This window comes from Prionailurus viverrinus, chromosome D4 (genome assembly GCF_022837055.1).
Source record: "Prionailurus viverrinus isolate Anna chromosome D4, UM_Priviv_1.0, whole genome shotgun sequence".
In the NCBI taxonomy this organism is placed as follows: domain Eukaryota; kingdom Metazoa; phylum Chordata; class Mammalia; order Carnivora; family Felidae; genus Prionailurus; species Prionailurus viverrinus.
In genome coordinates, this window is record NC_062573.1 from 61653733 (window position 1) to 61680754 (window position 27022).

Genomic DNA, 27022 nt, shown 5'->3' on the forward strand with positions numbered 1-27022 from the left:
TATTTGGGTGTCTGTGTTTGTAAATTGCCCGCTCATGTCCTTTGACTATTATTTTATTTATTTTTTTAAAGAAATGTTTTTATTTTTTTAATGTTTATTTATTTTTGAGAGAGAGACAGAGGGACAGAGAGAGAGAGTAGCAGAAAGAGAGGGAGACAGGAAGGATCCAAAGCAGGCTCTGTGCTGACAGCAGACAGCCCGATGTGGGGCTTGAACTCACAAACTGCAAGATCGTGACCTGGGCCGAAGTTGGACTCTTAACTGACAAGAGCCACACAGGCGCCCTCCTTTGACTATTATTTTTTCCACTGAGGTGCTTGCTCATCTTTTTCTCATTGATTTTTTTTAACTCTATTAAAAAACGGAGCTTATTTCACACATAAGATTTTGTTTCTCCACTTGTCTGACCATCCCTACTACTATGTTCTGCCGTAGCATTCCACACATATTTAAAACCAAGCAAAAGGTGGAGTTCTGCCTTTAAAAACTAAACAGGCATTTTGGACAACGTATTGGCAACGCAAGCTGGACCACATTTATCAGACAGAGTAAGGAAAGTTTTCACTCTGCATTATAAAAAGGACAGCCAGATATCAAGTGTTAACAGAGATAAAATGAGATGGAAAATTTTAACAAACCGTTTAAGCTTTTTCCCTAAAGAAACGTCCTCTACTGCCAGAGATCTTAAATAGCCTCTGGATCAGTCATCCAGAAGCAGTTCCTCATATAATTGATGAGCTTGGCTTTCACCTTAGAAAGAGAATCACCTTTTTCCATACTTGCTTGCATTTTTGCTTTAATGTCTTCTACAGAACTAGGTCCGTTTGATGTGTTAGAAGTTTTTTTCTTAGTTTCTTTCTTTTTTTTTTTTTTTTTGAGAATTCTTGACCTTTTGATCTTGATGTTCACGGTTTTGAGTCTTTTCCATTCTGGTTTGATTTTTGTACATTTTTGGCTAGAGTATCTCATATCAATTTCTTCACTGGAGTGTTTTCTCCACTCTTCCTTTTTCTCCTCCTCCTCCTCCTCCATTTATCCTCCTCCTCCTCCTTCTACTTCTTCTTCTCTCCCTCCTTCTCCTCCGCCACCTGTACCTCCTCCTTCATCATGATCATCGTCACCTTTGATAGCAAGTTTGATTTTTTGTGTGGAACCTTGCCACCACTTCCAAGGGCTGATTGCTTTCCAGATACATTTAGGAATTTCGCTTCTCTTCTTTGTCTTCTGACTCGGCCTCTTCCTCCAGCACTAAGTGCTGCCCATTAATATGCATGAGCCCCGAACCACCCTTTAACCACCAGTCACAGGTGTTGTTATTTCAAAGCCACCAAGGGAATTCATCGCTTGTACAGACATTTTCAAAGTTGCTGTTATTTTCATTGGACGGCCCTCCTAATTCTTTGCCTTTGCACCAGCCCTTAAACTGTTCTTAGACATGGGTGGTGCTCATTTTAATCATCATCCACGAAGGTGGATAAATAATACTGTCAGCCATAGTTGACAAAAGAAAAGAGTTCATGTCCAGCCCCATCAAGTCAGCCATGGGGTGGTGGCGTGCACTGAGGTGGGCGCTGTCTACTGCTCAAGAAAACAGTCATTGGTATGAGATCACACCAGGGTTCTTACTGAATTTTAACTACTTTGTGTATGTAAGCATACTTTGGTTGTTTTCTGTTATCAACATGTTTTCTTCATTAGCTGTTGGCTTTCAGTTTTGTTGATGTACTACTTGTTTACGATAGTGACTTTTGTTGCTGTTTTGGGGGTTACTGTTTTGGGCTTTTTTTTCTTTTATTTGATTGCTTTTATTCTTCGGGCAGTCACAGCTGTGACTGTTGTGACCTCTGCTATTGGTATCATACTTAGAGATGCCTCCCCCATCCTTAGGTCATATAATACTCGTCCACCTTTTCTCCTAGTCCTTAATCACTTAATCTGCAATCTGTTTTATTTTAAATCTGTGGTTTATTTCAATGAAAGGTCTTATCTCAGATACAGCTTCAAAATATCCCATTCTAATTTAAGTTTGTAAAGCAGCCATTAGGATGGTTGTTGACCAATACTGTTACTTTTCTATAGTGAATGCATTTGCATGCATTACGTCTTTATCGCTAAATATCCTTATTCATATAATGGAGTACTAGCTCATTCTGTTTGCCGCATGACAGGCTGATAAGTTGAGGGGATAGGAAAGTGTTGGGGTAGGAAAGTGACTTTATTTGGAAAGTCAGCAAACTGAGATGATGGACTGTTGTCGTAAAGAATCATCTCTCCTCAACATGAACTTTGATGTTAGGAAAGGGGGGAGTGGGAGGGAGCTGGGGTCAAGAGGTGACTGAGGTCTGTAGCCAGTCAGGCGCCCACAAGGGTGCAAGGCAGGTTTTGGAACTTTTCTGTCCTTGGTCAGTTGATCTTTGAGTATAGGAATCTGTTCATGCCATTTCTCTAAATCTTAAACATAACATTATTGTTTCTGTACATATTTATCTTCTCGGGCGATGTAGGTTTTGGGCAAAGAGTGGTTTTTGCAAATCTTAGCTGTCACCAAACTTCCTTCAATGATTAACATGCCTATGTGTAGGGCTAAGCAGAAGTTTCTAAGCTATAAGTCACAGCAGTAAGGGTAACAGAAGCAATATGGAGTCAGGCATGCTAAGTTTCTCCCCGTTACATCCACACCTGGGCCTAAGCCTCACTGTGAGCATCACCATTTAACTGCAAAAAAGTCAGGGTTGGCCTTGACCATCCTGGCCTGGAAGAAGTAAGAAGGCCATCGGTGTAATGCTGGCCGGCCCACTCGAATTTCAGTTTTTGGCTTCTCAGAGACTTAACGTGATGGTCATATTGTGCTTTCCTTGACGCCTATGAGAAAAACGTGTATATTTCAGCCATTGGCCAGAGTCTGTAGTTTGTGAGAGAAGTTCCCCTGAGGTATGCAGAAGAGGAAGGAGGAGACCCAGTGGTTCAGCCTCCATGTCCAGTATGCCCAACCGGACAGATTGCAGAGTCCCAGACACCTGTGCGCACACACAGTGCTTCTTCCGGGTTGCCCATCTCTGGATGCCACCAGCCGCAGCACAGATTGTTTCCCGCTTTAGAGTTAAACTTTCTCTTTCTTTTTCCTTTCTTTTGCGGAGCTCCCAACATGAGAACACCTTCCAGTTGTGGGCTCAGAGGACTCTTCTTATAGCACACAAATGCATGCAGCTGTATCAGATTTGCAAATATACAAAAGAGGGCACATCTTGCTGTTCCTGGTTTTGAGGCTCCTAAGCTTAGGTCTCATTAAAAAAAAAATGCTGGCTGTCAGTACACAGGGGCGTTTAGGCAGGTGAGGGGAAAAGGGTGGGCAGAGTGAGGCATGAGGAATGATACCCACGTAGGAAATACTTCCACTCATGTTTTGTATTTGTGTTTTAAATTTTGGGAGTGACTCACAGGCACTTAGCAAAAGTAACTGATTAAATTAACCTTATCGGTAATGAGGTTGCCTGGCCTCTGTTCTGGCAAACAACTCGCTGGCTGGTTGGTATTTAATTGGCTGCCTGGTGACTGGTGAAAACAATGTGGGTTGAGTCCCACTTAAAGCAAGTTCATAGTACATCAATCTTGCTGTAGTCTATCTGGACGTTATTAAAGTTAAGACATGGTATACTGAATTATTTGTTTCCTTTATTCATGCAAAACAGATGCTCAGGACTCACGTTACTCAGGATCACGTGGTAGATCGGGATTGTGTGTGTTGCGTGAAGGGAATACCTTGCTTGTTATAGGATAAGGGTTGTAGCATTTGTCCTGCTGTGGCTGTATTTGGAAACCATAAATGATAGTCTTAGTACAATTTGATGTTCTTCAAATGCCTAGTTGAAGTTCAAGCGTGGCAAAATTGGATTCTTGAGTAGAAGGATGCAAAATCCTATGGACTGAATTGTGTCCCCCCAAAAGGCATACAATGAAGTCCCTAACCCCCATTGTCATTGTATTTGGAGACAGGGCTCTTAAGAGATAATTAAGGTTCAATGGGGTCTGAAGGTCAGGTACTAATCTGGTAGGTTTGGGGGCCTCATAAGAAGAGGGTGAAGAGGTCTCTTTCTCTCTGCATGCACCAACAGACAAAAAGCCATATGAGAAGGTGGCTGAGTGAAAACCCAAAGAGAGAGCCCTCAGTAGACACTATGTACACTCCTTGGTCTTGGAATTCTAGCCTCCAAAACTGTAGAAAAATAAATTTATGTTGTTTCAGCCTCTCAGCCTATGATTTTTTTTTTTAATGGCCATCCAAGCTGACTGAGACAGAAAGGAGATGGGGTATGAAATACAGCTCCGAGAGGGACCCACAGAACCTAGAGATCGAAAGCAGTGAGCACTTCTCTGTGAGACGTGTAAAGTGACCCTTTACAGCTGTAACTCGGCAGACCTAGCACGGTCCAGTGAGAAAGGACCTGTCTGGAAACGGGAGACTGGGTTTACCTCTCTGCATCTCTCCAACCTTGCTCAGGGGCTCAGCTTCCTCACCTGCATAAAGAGGCGATTGGGTTAGTTCTTCTTTATGTCCATTCTAGCACTTTGAAAAGTACTAGTGGTGTTGTGTTTTCATTACTGGAGTGTTCCAGTGGACTTCAGATGCTTTGGAGTTCTCTCGTGAGCAGACTGGACCTTTTTCCAAGAGGGTCATGCTAGCCAGCAGGAAGATATTGTTTGAACTCTCAACCTCAAACTCAAAGTTACTTTTTGGGATGGGAAATGGCAAGGTCAGGAAAGATCCTCCTACCTCCACACCTCTGAATTAGGAGTCTTCTCAATCAATCCAGATGATCAAATAGTGAGATTTCTGGCCATCAGCATATGTGACTTGTGGCAGTTGGGTAATCAAAACACAATTCTGTCTGCACCTCCATTGTCGCTTCACAATTTGTTCACAGGGGCTCTGCAATAATTAACATTGGTACTGTCCTTTCTCCAAAGTGGGAAGTTGAACACTTTGCAAAAGATAGCTAATGCCAATAAAATTTCTTGACAAACTGCAAACTTTCTAATACATCACACACACACACACACACACACACACACACATGCATGCACACTCTCATCACTGTGGGGTCAGGGACCCACACAGGTTTTTTTTTTATCACCTTGTGGGAAAATGTGGGCACTTTCAATGTTATCCATGAGTCAGTGGCAGTGAGGATTTGGGGTTGTTTCCAGGGGCATTGGGTTTGTGTCCACATAGGCTGTAATGTTACAACCAGAGGAGTCACACTTTTCATTGGGATTGGGATCCTCAAATACAGATTTGCACATAAGATGTCCCAATCCCCTGCCCAAAGAAAGCCTCTAATACATCTCTCCCAGCCACGATGAAAGCTCTTGGAGGTCACATCATAAACAGCTGGTGCCTATGAGTAGAAACTGCAATTTATTTCTGGAGATAGTCTAAAGCCTTCTTTTTCTACAAGGTACCATTGAATAGGGTTAGGGAAGAAAAGTTCTACAAGCATTTGAGGAAATGTCGTATGAAAGAGGGAGGGAGCCAACAGAGAGGGTACCAAGTTTCATAAAAGCTGCCCAATGTTTACGGTGTGGCCCTTGGGAGAATCATCTTCCTTCATCGGAGGTGAATAAATGCATACTTCTATGGTGTCCTAATACAGTAAAGAGATGAGCTAAAGAGAATCGTAATAAGCTGAATAAGCAATTATTTTTAATCTAAAAAATCAATATTCTTAGTCACCCTATTATATTTATAATCCACTTGATTTTAATTATGGACAAATAAAATAATTTTAATTTGAAAAAATATAAATACAGTAAATACAGTCTGGAATGAGAAGTCCAATTAAATTTGCTAGTGAAGATATAAGCTTTCCAATGTACGCATGGCTTTCACATACATGATATTATTGATTCTTGGACAATTCTGTGTTGGGGTCCATCTTTATTTGCCAGTTGGGTTCCACCTACTATTTGCCAAGGAAAAAAAATGTGAATCAGAGAGATTGAATGACCTGCCTGCATCACAAAGGTCATCTGTGGCAGATTAGAGGTTTAAATCCATGGCTTCTGACCCCTAAAATTTTGTTCTTACAAGGAATAGAATAAAGTGGAGCCTGGAGGGAAGAGGAGGGAAATGTTACATGCCATACCATTCATCCTGTTTTTCTCCACTCCTTTCTGACCACCCTGGTAGGGTCACTACATAAAGGTCTTGCTTAGATTCTAGGCAGCACCCAGGCACCTGTTTATTCTCTCCCACAAAACACAACCTGTCTCCCCACCCCGTGCTTCCTTTGGTTGTCTCACATGAATTAGATGGGAAGTGAGAATCTACACATCTTGGTGATCCAATCACTGGGAAAACAATTAAGGAAGGAAGAGCACCCCCTTCTTGAGGAAAAACTTGACCTTTTCAAAACTGAGACCCTCCAGACCAATATAATTTCTCGTCATTCCTGTCAGTTTTTCCCCCTGTCTTCAATTTTCCCATTTACCATTTTTAATGTTTCCTGGTGAGGGGGTTTCTGAACGGTGAGGGCAAGTTCCCATGCGGCCTCTTTTTCAGTCAGTGGTTTGAGACTCACACCCCCATGTTTAAGGAATCTTCAGGTGGATAGTTACTTGGGGGTAAAGGAGAAAGGCCTCTCCCACAGCTTATTTCTCCAATTAGAACATATTTGCAACAGAACCTGTGAATCTGGATTAGGTCTTAGGGCCACCAATATCATAGTGGGGCCTCGGCTGTCCAGAGCACGTGCCCACTCCACACCACAGCCCAACCTACTCCATCCATGTGTCAGATGATGCAGAGCCTGACATAGATACCATTGGTGAGATGGCAAAATTTGGCAATTCGCCAAATGTTTGTGGCCCAGTAAAGCTCTGTATCTTTTTAGTATTATCTCAATCATCTTTTTTAGTTTCATTTTGATTAGATAATATAATGTTACTCATCAATTATTTAGGAGATGGTTGACCAAATGGGCTATATGGCTTTATTCCATTCAATCTTTGTTCAACAAGTATTTATTGAGCGCCTACTATGTGGTAGGCATCATATTTGGCATGGAGAATGCAGTCAAAGGTAAAGCTGAAAATCAGACAGAGACCCTGTTCTCAAGTAAACAACTGATCCCACGAAGGATGCGTAATTACAACTGGAGAGTCTGCAAAAGGGAAGATGGTCTGTGGCCATGTTAAACAGAGGATCTTTGGTTAACTCCTGAGCTGGGCCAGAGAAGAATTCTCTGAGGTTGAAGAGCCAGGACTGTGTTCTGAATGAACAAAAAGAACTTTCCAGAAGTCAAATAGCAAAGGGTAGGGGCAAAAGAAGTTTTCCATCCAGAGGAAAGAGTCTGTGCAAAGACCTTTTGGAGGGAGGGAGTAGGAAGCTTCTTAGAAATGAAGGTCAGGAAGCTGAAACTCAGGAGAGCTGGAACAAGCTGGGGCTGGAGAGATGGGCTGGGGATAAACCCCAAAGGGCCTTTTAGGCCATGTTAAATATTTATATCATGATCACAGGACATATGGAGAACCATTGAAGGCTTTTAAGCAGGCGTATATGTATGTGAGTGTGTGTGTGTGTGTGTGAGAGAGAGAGAGAGAGAGAGAATGTGAGTTTGTGTGTGAATGATTAGATTTGTGTTTTGAAAAGGAAACTGGATACAGTGAAGCCTTCACATGGACAAAGAGATAAGCAAGGAGGCTGTTTTGATGAGATACAGTGGTATCTGGAACTAACAGTTAAGATGGTGACTTGGATCAGGACGTTCAGACAGTGATGGATTGGATGTGGCCATGAAGGAGGAAACAGTGTCAAGGATAATGCCCAGAGTTTTGGTCTATAGGCTCGAAAGGATGGCAGTATCATCCTGGAAGAAGGAGCAGGTGAGAGGGGGTTTGATGAGGTCAGTCTCTCTCTTTATATTAATGATCAGCTGCATAGAATAGAAAGCCCTCCTGGAATAGCTGAAACAGCTAGGGATGTGTGTGAGTCACAAGACAGGGAGGTCCAAGGCTGTGCAATCTAAGTCTTGTAAAGCAGCTCAACAATTCAGGGATGGTAAGGCTCTTTTCAGCTTTCTGGTCTACCTACCTTGTTGGGTAGTCCTTTACCCTTTTGCTTATTTCTTCATGGGTTCCAGATGGCTGCTGTGACCCTGCCCTCATACCTGCATTCCAAGTAGAAAGTTGCATGGAGGGCTATGAAGTGAAGGGGTTTATTCCAACCAAGATTTTCTTTGTTTATTTGGGGAGGAATCTCTACCCAGGAACTTGGCTTACATCATATTGGCCTGAATTAAGTTTCGTGGCCACCTCTAGCTAAATGGAGTTTTGAAAATCCAGTATTTTAGCTTTCTGGCCTTTACAGGTAGAGGAAGGCCAAGGATTGGGGCCATGTGAATAGCTTTTAGGACTAGCATATGTCTACCATAGTTATGGTAGTGCTGTGTCTTCTGAGTAGAGATTTCAAGGAGAGGGTTAGACATACTGGCTCAGAGCTATTCTTCTCCTCTTTTTCCTCCTGAGGGAAAAAAGCCGATTTGGTGGCAATCTTAAAATACGGCAATTAAGGCATATATCCCAAATTTTCCCATCTACTCAAAACGAAAGGAAAGCAGAAAAGCTCTGGACGAGAAATTTGTCAGCCGAAAGGATGATTTCTTAACATTAGCTACGAGATTACTATAGATAGGTGACTAAAAGACCTTTAAAATAAGGATTCCCAAATTCCGTGTAGACATCCTTAAAAATGGCAGGGAAGGGGTGCCTGGGTGGCTCAGTCGGTTGAGCGTCCAATTTCAGCTCAGGTCATGATCTTGCAGCTCGTGAGTTCGAGCCCTGCATCGGGCTCCGTGCTGACAGCTCAGAGCCTGGAGCCTGTTTCAGATTCTGTGTCTCCCTCTCTCTCTGTCCCAACCCACTTGCATTCTGTCTCTGTCTCTCTCAAAAATAAATAAACATTAAAAAAAAATTTAAAAATAATTGGCAGGGAATGGGCTTCCTGATCTTGCATTGGCCAGACAGTCTCTTTGATGGTGCATGAATTCATAGCATTAGCTCTTGATAATGTGGTCACTCTGGACCACCCCACAAATTTTAACACAGCAATTATAAGGATGGCAATAACCTTGCTTCACGGAGCAAATCACATTCTTCCCCATCCACTCTTTCCTCGAGAGGAAATGATGAGGGTCAGGGTAGTGCCATTATATAGGGGATTGTCCTGAAGGGATGACAACTGAGCAGAGACTGAAGGAAACAAGAGATGGTGCCATGAGGACCTGTGGGGACAGCAATTCAGGCAGAGGCAGAAGCAGGCCTAAGCCCGCAAGCTGTGGTGAGTCGGTTGACCCTGCATAGAAAGGGGAGTATCCTGGGAGAGAAATGGAATATTAACATCAGACTGTTTCATTTTAAAAGTTTCAAGTGAACTATGGTACACAGGAAAAGTGTAATATGGGACTTTCTCTTTCCATTGCCACATTTGAGACTTCTTGCCTCTTCATTAAGCTGGCTCCTAGAATTGCATCTGTATCAATCAGGACAATATGGGTGTATAGGTAACAGAAGTCTTAACCAGCATTTATCTTACATAAATGAAGTGTGGAGATAGGTGGTTCTGAGGTTGGTTTAGCAACCTGACAACATTTTTCTCATGGGTATAAGATGACTACAATTACTCTAAGTATCACCCAATGGTGCTTCAAACAGGAAGGAACATGAAGATGAAAGAGAGAGAGAGAGAGAGAGAGAGAGAGAGCCTTTTACTTTTCCAGCTCTGTTTATAGAAGGGAAAAGAACTCAGCACATTCCTGCATATGTCTCATGAGCTGGCACTCCGTCAACTATCCTCACCTAAAGATTATCAGCAAATGAGAATGGGATGTTCATGCTTGATCTGCACTGAGCTGGGCTCATCCTCAGGGGCCTAGAAAGTGGCTTAGCTGCCAAACCAAACTGGTTTCTATTGACTATGGAGGAGGAACAGTTGCTGTCAAGTAGGTGACCAGCAGTGTCTCTCCCCCAGGCGTATCCATGAATCCCCTCAAGTTTGATCATAGAAGAGATGTCTATTTTCCTCTCTTTATGCTGTCACTGATGCACTTCCTGACCACATCTAAAGGATGGACTCACTTTGTCCTAACATGGGTTCTTTTCAGAAGCTGACCCCAGGCAAAACATTCAAGTGCAAAAGAGTCTCTTTGAGTACATCGGCAGGGACGGCAGGGACGTGGAAATTGATCCAGGGATGATGGGAAGGCAGTTAATAAAGGATGAATTAGTAAACCAGTCATCAACGTGAGCAACTGGAGCATAATATTGGGAGGGAAAGTCTGGGAAATAGTAGAAAACACAAGGCTCAGAATTATCCCACTTGAGAGACGAACGAGCTGAGGGATTTACCCTCCAGCAGCCATTGGTCATTGGTTGAGGGCTACTTCTGAGATGTGCTAATTCCCCAGCACTCCCAGCCTGCATGCATGAACTGAGTGGTCTTCTGTGGCTCTGGGAAAACTCTCAAGTCCAGAGAGGCAGGTAATTGCTGGTGGGGGTCATCCAAAACACAAAGAGAAGGGACATGGAAGGGGCACTGGTAGCCTTTGCCAGACATCCTATTAAATGTTCAATAGCCACTTCCTTGATAAGCACCAAAATATCTGGTGCAATACTTCTGACTTAGATCTGTAACTTTATCAGCTTCACCAGGAATTGTATGCTTCTCAAAATCAAGGTGGGGCAGACTTACAAGATTTTATTGACACAGCATCCTGCACAGTACTATGTAGAACCACTCTCCCACGTGTACGTTGATGGTATCATATTGAGGATATGAATGGCTTCATCCATGCCACAACGTTTTGGCCAGTAGTTATCATCATGACTAGTCTATGTATTGGTACAGTTTTTTTGCAGTCTAACAATCGGGCAAATGGCGAAGTCCTCAAGGAGCACAGCTTGCGCACCACAAGGTGGACCAAAGAAATGGAGGAAGTGTAGATTGGGTGGATGCCTATTATTTTGATTAGAGTAGTCAGCCCAATGAAAAAATTCAGTACTCCAAATTATAGAAATGTAATCACATTTAAGGCCTAGAGATTTCCTTCTGTCTCCTTTGAATCCAAGTGAAAAGAGGCATGACAATTTTTTAAAGTCTTTCTATGGAGCATAAGCTGTTTTTATAAATGTGGAATAATTCATTGAGGGTATGAGTTATGTGGAAGGGGCATCCTGAGAAAACCTTGCTTTTGATGTAATCTAGTCAAATGGATGGTTTTCTTCCTCCTGCTCCCCGTTACCTCCCCTCGTTCATTTTTGCCAAAGTGAGTTTCCATATGTTTCATCTAAATGACTCACATTCAGAGAAATCATTCAAATTATCTGTGGGCACAGATACTTTTCTTTCATTTGTGGCTTGACGGTGGGTGGTTATAAGGAGTGGAAACGATGGTGGGCTCTTCTCCAAACCCCAAATCCTTTGGCTTGCTCTGATTCCCTGGGCTCTCTGCGTCTCCAACTTTATTCTATACCAGAGGGAAATAGCCATTGTAAATTACAAAGATTATTCAATTTCAGTCCACTTTAAGTGCCCTTAAAGGGAGACTGCACTCATGACTTCTCAGGGGATAGGCAATGCATCTTACCATGGATAAAGTGCTGGTTGAGAGGTTTTAAATCACATTTGTAGCTTGGGAGACTAATATTGGAGGCAGTTTTCGTCCTAAAAAGTAACGGCATCTATGTTACTGACTGTACAGAGCACAAAGGAGTTGGAGGGAGACCAGAGATAACTTGTTTAAATGATGATGGAACCATTCAAAGGGTGTCTTCCAAGGGGCATAAACACCTTCCCAGGTTAATAAAGACTCTCATTGCATTTCACACTTTTAGCCTGACGGATGCAATTGTTCTCTGGGTCTACCTATGCTAACTTGTACGGGTCAGTCTGAGATATATGCACATCTGAATTCACATGAGGCAATGCATTTGATCTATGCTTGTAGAAGAGATCCTCTTTGTTAACTGAGTTAAATGCTGGGGTTTTTTTGTTTTGTTTTGTTTTGTTTTGTTTTTTTACCCTTCTAATCAAAGGTCATCTTTATGAGTGAACTTTTATAGAGCACTCTCATCTGAATGGTCTAGATATGGAAGGTTTATTCTTGCCCAACCCCTACCACTGTTTTGTTAATGTTTTCAAATGAATGGGTACACTGTCAAGTGTTTTGTGGATTTCATTGCTATTTTTGTTCAGTAATCTCTATGGTCATTTGGAAAAGACTCAGTTCAATTCCACATACCCTGCTGAGCACAGACTTTGTGCCTGACTCTGGAATACTAAGCTGGCCAGCCTGTCTGGAATTCTGCAGAACTGCTAGGCTCTCATATAGACCACCCACAGCTTCTTCCCACTGATATTTGGCTCTGTCCCAAGAAAGAGAGAGAAGGGACAGGGAAGGAAGGAAGGAAGGAATGAAGGGAGGAAGGAAGGAAGGGAGGGAGGAGAATCAGGCCTCTAAAAATTCCAGATCATTCTGAGCAGAAATCATGTCTGTAATAGGAATGTAGTTGAGGTACAGGCAAACGTCTTGTCTTTTCCTATTGCATCCGTGAACATCCCTCTGTTGGACATATTCCACACTGTGGGCAGTGTGATACACCCAGACTCCCTCAACTTCAGCTCTTTAAATGTTTCTAAAAGTGGTGAATCTGAAGTCCTCTATGTAGATGAGGCGGCTCCTGTCCAACTCTGGCTGTTCCTTTCTGCTTCAACAACCACGCTGGCTTGGGTGGAAATCTGTGTCTCACTCTCCCTTCCTTCTCATTCACTTCCCTGGCCGGCTGGTTAGGATTCCTACAGCAAGCACCCAGCTACCCTTGTTGGGTTGATTCACTTTATGGGCCCCGGTGTGTAGAAGCTGATGTGTGGCCTGGATGGACATCAGAGGTGGGAAGTAAGTTGGGATCATTGTATTTCCCTAGATGGTCATTATTATTTTGTAATGTATTTATTATTTAGACCTTACCTACTGCCAAAGTATCTTTGAGGTGACTTACAATAAAAGAAAGAAAAGTAATTAGGCTCTTTCACCACAGATAAAAAAAATGGAAACTTATATAATATATGAAATGATAAATGTCGGCTAATAATAGCTATTATTATCACAGCACTAATTTTAGTAGTGGGTTCCTAGGCAGTTGAAATATGAAATGTAGTGAAGGACTAAACTTTAATTATCTGATGATAAAAGGATACATACTAATTCACCAGGAGGTGAGTTTTCTCCTTCAAGCCCTAACTCTTAATTAAGATTTATTACACGGATCGTGGTATACAAACAGGCAAGGACTGAGGAATGCTTTACTCTCTCTCTCTCTCTTTTTTATTGAAGTATAATTCACATACAGGATTATATGGGAACACTTGTAATGGTGATACTTTTTAAGTTGTAGAAATATTCTTTTTTTAAAATTTTTTTAATGTTTATTTATTTTTGAGAGACAGAAAGAGACAGCATGAGTGGGAGAGGGGCAGAGAGAGAGAGGGAGACCCAGAATATGAAGCAGGCTCCAGGCTCTGAGCCATCAGCACAGAGCCTGACACGGGGCTCAAACTCACGAGCCGTGAGATCATGACCTGAGCCGAAGTAGGATGAGGGCTCAACCGACTGAGCCACCCAGGTGCCCCTAAGTTGTAGAAATATTCTTAATGTGTCTGTTTCACATAAAATGAAAAAGGGTGATTTGTTCATACAGGAGAATGAGGATACTTTTTAAGCTTTTCAGTTTTCCTTCATCTGAGGTGCATCTCATTCATTCCAGAAACCTGGACATGAGCCCTTTGGCAGGAAGCATGACCATTGGCCCATTTTGTCTTGTGCCAAGGTGATTTATATCCCGGGCTCTTAAAGGTTCACCATGTGCTTTCCCTGCAAGGGTATCTTGCCCTCGTCACTTAGTTGGTGACATGGTGTAGTCCTTCTTTGGGAATTCTTTTTGTTCCCCCCAAAGGAAGTTTACCTTTCTTTTTTACCCCTTTTTTCTTTTTTTCCCCCGGCTTTGTTTTTTTTTTTTTGAACGTTTATTTATTTTTGGGACAGAGAGAGACAGAGCATGAACGGGGGAGGGGCAGAGAGAGAGGGAGACACAGAATCGGAAACAGGCTCCAGGCTCCGAGCCATCAGCCCAGAGCCTGACGCGGGGCTCGAACTCACGGACCGCGAGATCGTGACCTGGCTGAAGTCGGACGCTTAACCGACTGCGCCACCCAGGCGCCCCATTTTTCCCCCGGCTTTGTAGAGATAGAGCTAACATTGTGTAAATTCAAGGTGTACAATGTGATGATTTAATGAACTTAAGTATTGTGAAACGACTACCACAATAAGGTTAGTTAACATCTCCATTGCCTTATGTAATTACCTTTTTTTTTTTTTTTGATGGGATGGTGAAATTACTTAAGATCTACTCTCTCAGCAACTTTCAAGCACATAAGACAGTCTTGTTAAGTAGAGTTAGTGTACTGAACTTATTTATCTTCTAACTGGAAGTTTGTACCCTGTGACTGACATCTCCTCTCTCTCGCTCCCCAGCCGTTGGCAGCCGCCCACCCTACTCTCGGTTTCTGTGAGTTTGGCATTTTTAGATTCCACATACAAGTGAGATCATACAGTATTTTTCTCTCTCTGTCTGACTTACCTCACCCAGCATACTGCCCTCGAGTCCATCCATCTTGTTGCAATTGGCAAGAGTTCCTTCCTTTTTAGGGCTGAATGATATTTCTTCGGGTACGTATACCACATTTTCTTTATCCATTCATCTGTTGATGGACACTTAGGTTGTTTCTATGTCTTGGCTACTGGGAACAACTCTGCAATGAGCAAAGCAGTGCGCATATACCTTTGAAGTAGTTATTTCAATTAGGGATTCTTAAAATTCTTTTTAAGGTTTACTTATTTTGAGATAGAGACAGCAAGTGGGAGCGAGGCAGAGAGAGGATCCTAAGCAGGCTACGCATTGCCAAGGCGAGCCCAACGCGGGGCTCGAACTTACAAACCAACTGTGAGATCATGATCTGAACTGAAGTCAGATGCTTAACCAACTGAACCACCCAGGAGCCCCTTAGAGATTCTTGAAATTGGCTCTCTTGGCTCACCCTCGGAGGTCTCTGGGATAAGAATTGGTGATCCCTTTCATGGTTATGTCTGTCCCTAAACTCTCTGATTATTACACGGGAAAACTTCAGGCCTGCTTAACATCTTTTGCATTCTGGGAGGAGCACGGTATGCTGTCACCTGAGAGATGCACAGGCCCGGTGCTCCATTCGCTTGGGAGATGAGAGCCAAGCTTTTAGACAGAACCTCAGAACTAGGTATCACTTCATTTCAGCAGTCACTGCCACAACTAATTTGGGCAATTTTTGGTATTTGACCAAAAATGTTCTTCATCATGAATATTTAGAGTATTTAATTTCTAAAATTCTGCCCGGCGCAGTGACATCACAAATGAGTAATACTGTATGTCCCGACTTCAAAGGCTGACAAATAGTTTGATGAAAGCAGCAAATTGAGTCTGGCTCGGAGCCATTTATGCGGCAGAGAACCCAGGTATCATGTGTCAAAAATCGTTTAAGAACAGAAGGGCACTAAAGCGATAGAACATTTTACCTGGATAGGTGATACTGTCCCAGTCAGCAGAGGACGCAAGAAGGAAATGATGTCAGGGATAAAAACACATGAAAAACGTTTAATAACCACTCAGAACATATGGAAATTAATGATATTCAGAGCTTGCAGAATAGCAAGATTTTTTCAGCTTAAAATAATCTTCCTGCTGATGCGCAGTTACTGGAGGGTTCCCAAAATGCCACAGAGAAAATTAGATTCAAGCAAGAAAAAAAAAAGCAGATCTCTGAGAATCAGAGAACAGGGTAGAAATGAAGTAGAAGGTATTCGTGACAAATCGAAGAGCCCGTGATGGGGAAAGAGCACCAGACTGGGGCTCTGTTCCCGTCCCAGTTTTCTCCTTAGCCATCCTCACTGGTCTTAGACAAGATTCTTGCCCTTTCTTTCTTTGTGAGGGGGGTTTTATTTTATTATGTTTTTTAAAAAAAAATTTTTTTTTCCAACGTTTATTTATTTTTGGGACAGAGAGAGACAGAGCATGAACGGGGGAGGGGCAGAGAGAGAGGGAGACACAGAATCGGAAACAGGCTCCAGGCTCCGAGCCATCAGCCCAGAGCCTGACGCGGGGCTCGAACTCACGGACCGCGAGATCGTGACCTGGCTGAAGTCGGACGCTTAACCAACTGCGCCACCCAGGCGCCCCTATTTTATTATGTTTTAAGATACTTGACATCCTAAAAATTGTACAATTTAGACCCAGTGGGCACAATGACTTCTGTCGGAAGAAGCCGTACTGAAGTGGTTAGAGTTCCACACAGACCACATGAGCGTTAGAAAATCTAGTAAGAATTCACAGCAGGAGGCACTGCTCAACTTCCAGCTACCACTCTCCCGCGCTGCCTCAACAACAGAGCATCTCATGGGGGAAAAGCTGGACGAAGCAAAAGGCCAGCTGACCGACTGGAAGCCTATATTTAACCACAGTACTCATTCATTCTCACCTATTTCTGCTTGAAATGGGGGTTAAATTGAGTACAAGGGTTTAGTGAAACCCCAAATCCCAGGAGGGAGATTTCTCCAGTGACTGGAGAGTTTTCCAGCTTATTTAAAAAAAAAAAAAAAAAAAAAAAAAGAAAGATGTCCTCGAGGTCTGGGTGAATGCACTCAACAGTGACATATCTGATTCTCTCACACACATTAGCTATAATTGAATCAGAGCTTCAAAATCCTTGAACTCTTGTCTTCCATTTAACCCCAAGACCTTACTGGCGAGCAGGATGCCTTCTAGAGAGCGGACAAAACCAGAAAGCTTTTAGCTGACTCTGGATTCCAGAATGACAGACCTTCAAAGAGGTCTGAGGCCTACAAAAATCCCAGGGGTGTTGGAAGGTCACCAGTCGATTTTTGAATTATTAACACCCATTTAACAATTAAAGAAAGCCATATTGATAGGCTATCAAGGCAATTAATTATTTAGTTGTACAAAGTAAAGAATGGAAAAAAAGATGAAGTATAATGGGTATGAATCTTAGGCTCCAAAGGCATGCACGAAATAAATGCCTGTCATAAATCTTGACTTATTTGAAGTCATATCATACCTGACTCATTCCACTGGTCTCATGCAAAATTCAATCTCAGGTGTTATTATTCTTTTCCCACCCTTTTCCAGGACCATGCAAATGTCCTTATGGAGAAAAAGCCGGTCTTACATGAAACTGATGCTCCAATGTCTCTCTGATGCTTGGAGTCTAAGCCTATGCAAGTGTGTCTGGCTTCCAGGGTTCTTGCTAGCTCTGAGGTATGCTTGGGACAGGAAAAGTTTTCCTAAGGGTTTCTGAGGTAGACCCCCCTCCCCTCCATTGCCTCTCAATGAACTTAAGGAAGCCAGCTGTGGGTGGAAACCCAGCGGCCGTCCACCACATTGGCCAACTCAGGGCCACCTCATTTCTTCTTTCTGCCTTTCTTTTCCTTCAAAAGCAAAACTTGTCTCCAGTTGCCTTTGGAATGCCTGAGACCATTCCCTCTGAACTGCCTACCTCAATCTCATCAAGGACTCAGGCTTTCATAAAAGAATGAAAGAGCTGTCTTCCAGAAGCTTCCTTCATTTCTCCTGCCCATCTATATAAATTTCACTCCATTCTGGAAGCACAAAAGCCCAGCTACCTGCATGGAAGTGGAGGCAGGAGACGGATGTGAATGAAAATATACACCGCACCCCCCCCCCCCCCCCCCCAGTAAATGCTTGGGTTCCTTTAGCTCAGATGTCCAGGGTTCTTTTCTAATTAAATGGAACACAAAGCTGGCTGGGTAGGTGAAATTTCCCCAGTCTTTTCAAGGTCTGAGTATGAGATCCCACGTGGAAGGCAGCATTTTTGCCTTTTGGGATGAAGAGCAATTAAAATTCATATGTACAATGTAATAATGAGAAGGAAGACTCTGGTTTCAACTCCTCTTTGGAAGGAGGACTTTTCATGAGAGAGTTTGTAAATAGCACCCAGGACGAATTGCTGCAGAATGCTGGGAGTGCCATGGTGGCCATTTGGGAGGCGACCAAGGGCTCCCTGGCTATTGCATAACCAAAGGGCAGGAGGAAAGGATCTGATGCCCATGTCGTTACAACAGTTGAGGTACTAGGAAAACTGCTAAACTCAATCCCCAAGCTGGGAATGACCTTTCTTTTCATCCTTCTAAATTCCCTCTGACTTTGAAGGTACGTTTTTTTCTGTTGTTGTTGTTTTGTTTTGTTTTGTTTTTGAGCCCTTACCAAAATAGCAATGAAATATTTCTTGCACTTCTTTAAGGTTTGCCTTCTTTGCTGGCTCCATGAGGGCAATGGCCAATACTTGATTTGTTCATCTCCATATTTCTGGCACCTAGCACAGAACCTGATGCATAATAGGTGCTCAATAAATAGCTGGGTTGAATGAGGGATCCAGGTAGAGTGCATTTTTTATTCTGAAGACGTGTCCCCAGCCACATAACCCAGAGAGCACCCTCTTTCTTCCTTTGAGTACCCAGAGCACTAATTATGTGTACCACACAGTTGTCACAACATAAAATGCTTGTATCACTCACCCAGCACGGGGACTCTGCAAGCCTCCACAGGCAGTTTGTAAGGTTCTAGGGAGTAGAGATGATAACTCATGCTCCTCTTGATTCTCTCTGGTAGTAGCACTGAGCTTTGATCTTAGTGCAAACCTGGTATTTAGTATTTAGTATTTATTGAGAATTGTTTTGTTAAGAAATAAATGTTTGATACTCAGCCTTTTCCTGTAAATGATGCTGTTTATGTAATGGAAATCTTTTTTCTGGAAACTAGTGATAGACTGTGCTACAAAATAATGCATGCATTTCTGAGAAAAAGTGCTTTTTGTAAAACTGCATTAAACATAACCGGGTTTATGAAGAAATTAAGATTAGGGGTCGGCCACTCAAAACCCATGCAGACCCTAAGCACAGACCTTATGAAAATAAGAATTGCCACCTTGAGAGAGAACTTAGAAGGGGGTGGTGGTGGCTGGAGAAGGCTTTAGGAAATACTAAAATGTGCAAAACCAATAGAGGGCAGACGCCAGCCTGTGGGCATGGAGATAGAAATGAGACCTGTGTGTACCTGCCACCAGCAAAGACAGCTAAAGGCTGGTGGTGGGTGTGGGGGAATCCTTACAGCAGGAACTTATTTTAAATTTTCTTAAAATTGAGCTAAAAGAGCTCCAGTTTATGCAGCAGCCAAACCTAGCACTTTTCACTTGCTGATGGAGGTTCTTTCTTTTATGTTTATTTATTTTTGAGAGAGAGAGAGAGAGAGAGAGAGAGAGCAGGTGCACAGGTGGGGGAGGGGGAGAGACAGAGAGAGAGGAAGACAGAGGATCTCAGCAGGGAGAGAGCTCAATGCAGGGCCTGAACTCATTGGCTGTGACATCATGACCTGAGCCAAAGCCAATGCTTAACCAACTGAGCCACGCAGGTGCCCCCGGAACTTCTTTCTGTTTGGTCCCCCTTGCCTAAGTAAATTCATCAATGAGCCACCAGAATTTGCTCACTACACAGATGCCATTCCCTCATTTGACACCCACGTGTGAGCTCCATGTCACATGTGTGGTAGCAGGATAGACTGTACTTGCCTCTGGACTGTACAGAATCTGCTCATCTTACAATGTTCTAGAATGTAGTTCCACAGAATTATTGGTTTAAATGTTTTATTTTCACTCTCTTTATTAAAAACAGAAACAACGACAATAGCAACAATAACCATACCTTTCATACCTACAGCCACTATGAGAAGCCTTTCATGGCCCAGAATGGGGTCCATCTTGGCGAATGTTCCATGTGAGCTTGAGAAGAATGTGTGCGTTCTGCTGTTGCTGGATGACGTAGTCAGTGGATGTCCATTATGTCCAGGTGACTGATGGCATCCTTGAGTTCAACAGTGTCCTTCCTGATTTTCTGCTCCTTGGATCTGCCCATTTCTTCTTCTTCTTCTTCTTCTTCTTCTTCTTCTTCTTTTAACGTTTATTCATTATTGAGAGACAGAGAGAGACAGAGCATGAGCATGGGAGGGGCAGAGAGAGGGGAGACATAGAATCCGAAGCAGACTCCAGGCTCTGAGCTGTCAGTGCAGAGCCCAACGTGGGGCTAGAACTCACCAACCATGAGATCATGATCTGAGCCGAAGTCAGATGCTTAGCCAACTGAGTCACTCAGGCGCCCCAGATCTGCCCATTTCTGAGAGAGGGGTGTTAGAGTCTCCAACTACAATAGTGGATTCATCTATTTCTCTTTGCAGTTCTATCAGTTTTTGCCTCATGTAGTTTGATGCTCTGTTTATTAGTCACATACTCATTAAGAATTGTAATGTCTTCTTGAAGAATGGGTCCATTTATTATGCAATGCATCTCTTTAGCTCTGATAATTTTCCTTGCAATGAAGTCTGCTCTGTTTGGAATTAATGCAGTTACTTCAGCCTTTTTGTGGATCAGTATTAGTATGGTATATCTTTATCCATCCCTTACTGTTAATCTGTATGTGTCTTTATACAAGTGGATGTCTTGTAGACAACAAATACTTGGGTCTTGTTTTTTGACCTACGTCGACAAGCTCTTTTAATTGCTGCATACAGAGCAATGACATTCAAAGTAATTATTGATATAGTCGGATTAATATCTACCATATTTGTTACTGCTTTTTATTTTTTGCCCTTGTTCTTTATTCCTGTTTTTGTCTTCCACACTTCTTCTGCCTTTTGTGGTTTTAACTGAGGATTTTACGATTCAATTTTCTCTCCTTTCTTAGCGTATCAGTTACACTCTTTCAAAAAACTCTTTTTAGGGGCTCCTGGGTGGCGCAGTCGGTTACGCGTCCGACTTCAGCCAGGTCACGATCTCGCGGTCCGTGAGTTCGAGCCCCGCGTCAGGCTCTGGGCTGATGGCTCGGAGCCTGGAGCCTGTTTCCGATTCTGTGTCTCCCTCTCTCTCTGCCCCTCCCCCGTTCATGCTCTGTCTCTCTCTGTCCCAGAAATAAATAAAAACGTTGAAAAAAAAATTAAAAAAAAAAACCTCTTTTTAGTATTTCTTTAGAATATCTTCTCTTGTTGGGGCGCCTGGGTGGCTCAGTCAGTTAAGCATCCGACTTCGGCTCAGGTCATGATCTCGCGGTTTGTGAGTTCGAGCCCCCACATCGGGCTCTGTGCTGACAGCTCAGAGCCTGGAGCCTGCCTTGGCTTCTGTGTCTCCTTCTCTCTCTGCCCCTTCCCTACTCACACTCTGTCTCTCACTCTCTCTCTCTGTCTCTCAAAAATACATAAATATTAAAAAATTAAAAAAAGAATATATTCTCTTGTTATGATATACATAACACGTACAACTAATCTGAGCCCACTTTCAAATAACACTGTACCACTAGAGTTATGATATAAGCATATGCAATTGAATACATTGTAGCTATTATTATTTTGAACAAACTGTTACCTGTTAGATCAATTAAGAGCAAACAAAGTAAGGGGCACCTGGGTGATTCAGTGGTTAAGCATCTGACTCTTGATCTCAGCTCAGGTGTTGATCTCAGGGTTGTGAGTTCAAGCTCTGTGTTGGGCTCCACGCTGGGTGGAGCCTACTTTAAAAAAGAAAAGAGTAAGACAAATAAAAGTTTTTATCTTACCTTTACTTGTTCATTCTTCAGTACTCTTCGTTTTCTCTAGGTAAACTTGAGTTCTGATGTGTATTAGTTCCCTTTTCTCAAAAGAACCTCTTTTAACATTTCTTGCAAGGCAGATCTACTGGCTACAATTCCCTACATTTTTGTTTGCCTGAGGTCTTTATTTCTCCTTCACTTTTGAAGAATCATTTTGCACAATATAGAACTCAAGGTAAATACTAGACTCTGCTCTCTTGTTTCTGAGGAGAAGTCAGATGCAATTTTTCTTGCATGCAATGTTTCTTGGATCGTTTCTGTGGAGAAGTCAGATGCAATTCTTACTTTTGTTCCCATGGAGGTAATGTGATTTTTTTTTTAAAATTTTTTTTTTCTCAACGTTTTTATTTATTTTTGGGACAGAGAGAGACAGAGCATGAATGGGGGAGGGGCAGAGAGAGAGGGAGACACAGAATCGGAAACAGGCTCCAGGCTCTGAGCCATCAGCCCAGAGCCTGATGCAGGGCTCGAACTCACGGACCGCGAGATCGTGACCTGGCTGAAGTTGGACGCTCGACCGACTGCGCCACCCAGGCGCCCCGGTAATGTGATTTTTTTGTTGGCTTGTTTCTGTTTCTTTCAGAATTTTTTTCTTTACATTTATTTCTCTGTAGTTTGAATATGGTGTACCTAGGTATAGTGCTTTTGTTTTGTTTGGATTTGGCTTTTGCATTTATCATGCTTCCTGGATTTGTGGTTTTATGTCTGATACTAATTTTGGAGAAATCCTCAGTCATTATTGCTTCAAATATTTCTATTTTTTAAAGTTTACCGGTTTATTTTGAGAGAGAGAGCGTGAGAGAGCAGGGGAGGGGCACAGAGAGCGAGAGACAGAATCCCAAGCATGCTCTGTGCTGTGATGATGTGGGGCTTGAACCCACGAACTGTGAGATCATGACCTGAGCCAAGATCGAGTCAGATGCTTAACCAACGGAGCTACCCAGGCACCCCCTGCTTCAAATATTTCTAGTAGTTCTTTTATTCCTTTGTCTTTTTCTTCTCCTTTCCATTACGTGTATTTTGCACCTTTTGTAATTGTCTCACATTTTCGGATATTCTCTTCTCTACCCTCCCCCCAGCCAGGTTTTGTTCTTTTTGTTTTTCAGTTTTGGAGGATTCTATTGATATATCCTAAAGCTCAGAGATTCTCTCCTTAACTGTGTCCAGTTCACTACTAAGCCCATCAAAAGAATTCTCCATTTTCCTTTTAGTGTTTGAATCTCTAGAATTTCTTTTTGGTTCTTTCTGAGGATTCCCACCTCTCTGCTTTCATAGCCCATCTATTCTTGCATGCTGTCTACTTTCTCCATTATAGTCCTTAGCATATTAATCCTCGGTGTTCTAGATGTGCTCAGGTAATTCCAACATCCCTGCCGTACCTGGTTCTGATGCTCGTTCTGTCTTTTCAGATTATGTCCTTTATCTTTTGGTATGCCTCATCATTTTTTTCTTGGTACCCAGACACGCTTCCCTGGGTCAAAGAAACCGTCATAAACAGGCTTTTAGTAATGTGGTGGTGAGGTGTGGGGGGAGGGGAAGCATTTTGTACTCCTATGATTAAACCTTAGTCTTTCAGTGGACTCATGCTTCTGGACTTTGAACCTCACAAGTGCTTCTCAGTTTTTTCTACCCTTTAGGTGGACAGGATGGATGGAGTGGGCTGGCGTTGGGTGTTTTTCTTCCCCCAGTTCAGTTAGGCTCTCCCAAGACCCCAGCAGGGTAAGCTCCGGTTAAATAGTTTCTCCTGAAGGCGGACCTTGTCAGGAAGATCCTCTCCCCCTGTGAGAGGATCCCACTGGCTCCCCTGGAGACTTCAGCCATGAGGTTCTGCTCTAGTAAGCTGTGATCCTCTGTTCTCACCTGTCAGTGCCTCCAGTTTTGGGGGACAGCGGGTGGCCCAGTGACCTCATTTCTTTCACAGATCTAAGAAGAGTTGTTGATTTTTTAGTTGGTTTAGTTTTTTACTTGTTAGGGTAGCAAGGCAACTTCCACACTTTTTGCATGCAGAAGCAGAAACCAGAACTGCCTACTAAGTGTTCTACAGATTTTCTCTGTTTAATATTCAAAGCCACCCTGCAATGAAGATTTGTGCTTTTCTTACTGATGAGTATACTTCACCTTGGAGCTCCCCGTGGTCTCCCCAGGGGTCAATGCCTGGATGAGACCACTGGTCCTCAAACCAAGCTGGGCAGTGAAGAAGGTCTGGGAAAGCACCCTGTGAGCTCTGCCCTTTTCCCTCTTCTGGCCTCAGTGAGGTCACACTAACTTTCAACAGGAAGAGTAGCTTCATTTCTTTCTGTTTCTCATTCATTGGTGACTGATTAGCACAGTAGCTTGCTTAACAGGCAATCAGTAAGAGTCTTTGTAGGTCCTTTGCTTCCAAGCTGCCATTTCTCTCTCGAAGCATCTCCATGCCTTATTTTCTAGTCAGTCAACTCTGTTGAGGATTTTCAAGAACATTTCTTCCTTTATTTATTCTGGAAATACTCTATCAGTCTTCTCCCCAAGCACTTCTGAGCTCACCAGGGGCTGACGAAAATTAAACTTCTTGAAGGCAGAAGTTAATTAAGTTTCTCCTCTAATGCCACAAATTTAATTGAAGATTTTAGACAATGACTTACAGTTTTCCTTTTAGGTCTACCTACAATGTCTATAGGAACATGGCTTGTTTTTAGTTAGATTATCACATGATGCCAACCACTTCAAACACTTTAATGGGAAAACACTGTAGATTAATATGTTTAAGATTGTCAGCTATGCTGGTATTTACTGAAAGGTATATTGATAGAATAAATGTGTTCAGTCAATAGCATCAACCCGAAGTATGAAATAGCAATTTATAAAAACCTAATGGCATCATTATGTACCAATTCATCAGGTGTTGGAGCAGGGCTTTTGAGAAAAGAGCTCTTGAAATTACTTAAAGTCAGTTTATGCCAATAAACTAAATCAAAATGCAGTGGAGAAAGACAAGGTCGAGTTCAAGTGTCAATCAATTACTTTCCAAATCCTAAGCATGCGAAGAGATACTGTTAGTTTCTCACACCATAAAAAAAGGGAAATTGGGGACACAGCAGAGATGAGCAATGTGACCTTAGTAAAATAATGAAGTATGAGGCCAAGAACACAAGTGTAGTGTGGTTTCCTGATCGGGCGCTAGTACATGAACAAGCCAGTGAAACCCACTGAAATCCTGCTGTGCACACTGGGAATCAGTCTCTCACTCTGTCCCCTGAGCTCCAACAAAGATGCTAATGCAAAATATGTTGTCGGTTTAAACTTGACGCTGTAATCTTTCTCTGTGTCTTACTGTAAAATTTTTCTTATGGACAAAGAAAAGCTCGTAAGTAACCCTTCAAAACCTCACTCTTTCATCCATTCTTTTCCTGCTCAAATTTGACTCCTGTGCTCTTTTTTTCCATAGGTCTGTTTGGTATCTATGATGGCAAGCAGAGCATATTGCCCTCTGGGCTATCATGTTGGAATTGAGATGTATATTGCACTAGAGGCAGGAAGATAAAATCTATTTTATGGTGGCAATATGGTGCCCTTTTGGTCTGGCTGTTGGGACAAATCAGGGCATGCACATGCGGCTCTATTTCTGAAAGACACCTTAAATTAGTTATATGGGTTGATAAATTGTTATTTAACTTACAACATGAACCAACCACTATCAATTTTTATGGCTAAGTGACATGCTCTGGAGTGACATACGTCTCAAGTCTGAAAAACTGGACGTCATTAACTGGCATCTTGAAGACCGTAAAGATGTTTTCTCAGACCCAAGAGAGCCTTAATGCAGCAGAAGATGCAACTTTACTCCGCTCTCCTCAATATTTGGCGTGGCAAAGCAAAATGACACACATAATTCATGAATCACCGTAAGAATTCCCACTTTATCATTTATTCTTTTTATTTTTTGAGAAGGGCACATTTCAAGGCAGTTTTCTCTGGGACTGAAAAAGTGGGTCAGTACACCATTTGTCCTTAATAATTGAGTAAAATGTTAGGATTTTTTCCATTTGTTGTCCTGAGACACAGTGCAGTATCAAGGTTAAGAACATGGATTCTGGGGTCAGCCAACTCGGGTTCAAATTCCAGCTCCATCAGTAACTAGCTGTGTGACTTTGGGCAAGTTACTTTACTTCTCTGTGTCTCAGGTTCAATGAGTTTGTATATATTTAAACTATATATGGGGGCGCCTGGGTGGGTGGCTCTGTCAGTTGAGCATCTGACTCTTGATTTCAGCTCAGGTCATGATGGAGGGTTGTGGGATCAAGCCCTGTGTTGGGCTCTGTGCTGAGCATGGAGGTTGCTTAAGATTCTCTCTCCCTCCCTCTGCCCCTCCCCCCCCCACGCTTTCTCTCTCTCAAATAAAAAAATTAATAAACTCTAGATGTATGTACATATATTATGCAGAAATATATTTATATATAAATGTGTTTATATATGAATATGTATTTTTAGAACAAGAGCTGGCAAATATTAAATGCTGTGTGTTTGCTATATATTTCAGAAGCAGAAGTAAAGTTTTATGAATTTACTGACTTTGATTCATTGTAAACAAGCTTGTGAACAACATTAACGATCATAAATAAAACATAGATGCCTCCTTACCTGAAAGCTAAATGAGCTGTGGAGATACAATTTCGTCAATGTCCTATTAGGTTGGCAATTCGCTTCTGGATCCCTTGAAGAGATTTGTTCATTTCTGATGTATTTATCTTGAGAGGAGTTAAATCTTTTCTAAATGTGGATTCATTAAAGTTAATTATAAAGTTATTAAAACTGCTATAATTAACAAGTTTATCTTTCTCTGTTTCAATTGCTACTCCTATTTCTTCCCCCACTTCAGGAAATTAACAGATGTTAATTTCATTGTGTTTCCCTAATGTTGCTTAACTTTGCAAACCAAGAATCACTGAACACAAACCGACAAAAAGCACCACCATAAGACAAAAACAAACAAAAGTTCTTTTCTCTTAGTGCTTTCCATTCACACATCTCTGTATTTTTTGCCCTCTCCCTGCAGTTCCCTTGGTGTGTCAAATGCCTTGCACATTGCAGATGTTGACCAAGCAGCCACTGCAAATGTTTCCCATGAGCCTTCTAATTTAGCTCTCAAGCTATGAGATTACCTGAGGAAAAGAAAAATGGGATTTGATTTCCCCAAGAAGCCACAGTTCCTGGAGCATATGGTGAGACGCAAAATAAACAAC

The 27022-nt window shown here is 42.3% G+C and overlaps 1 pseudogene; it reads right to left on the bottom strand.

Annotated features, from left to right (window-relative positions):
- Positions 1–669: 669 nt before the first annotated feature.
- LOC125149881 (nucleophosmin-like) overlaps positions 670–27022 on the bottom strand; it is a 59339-nt pseudogene continuing 32986 nt past the window's right edge.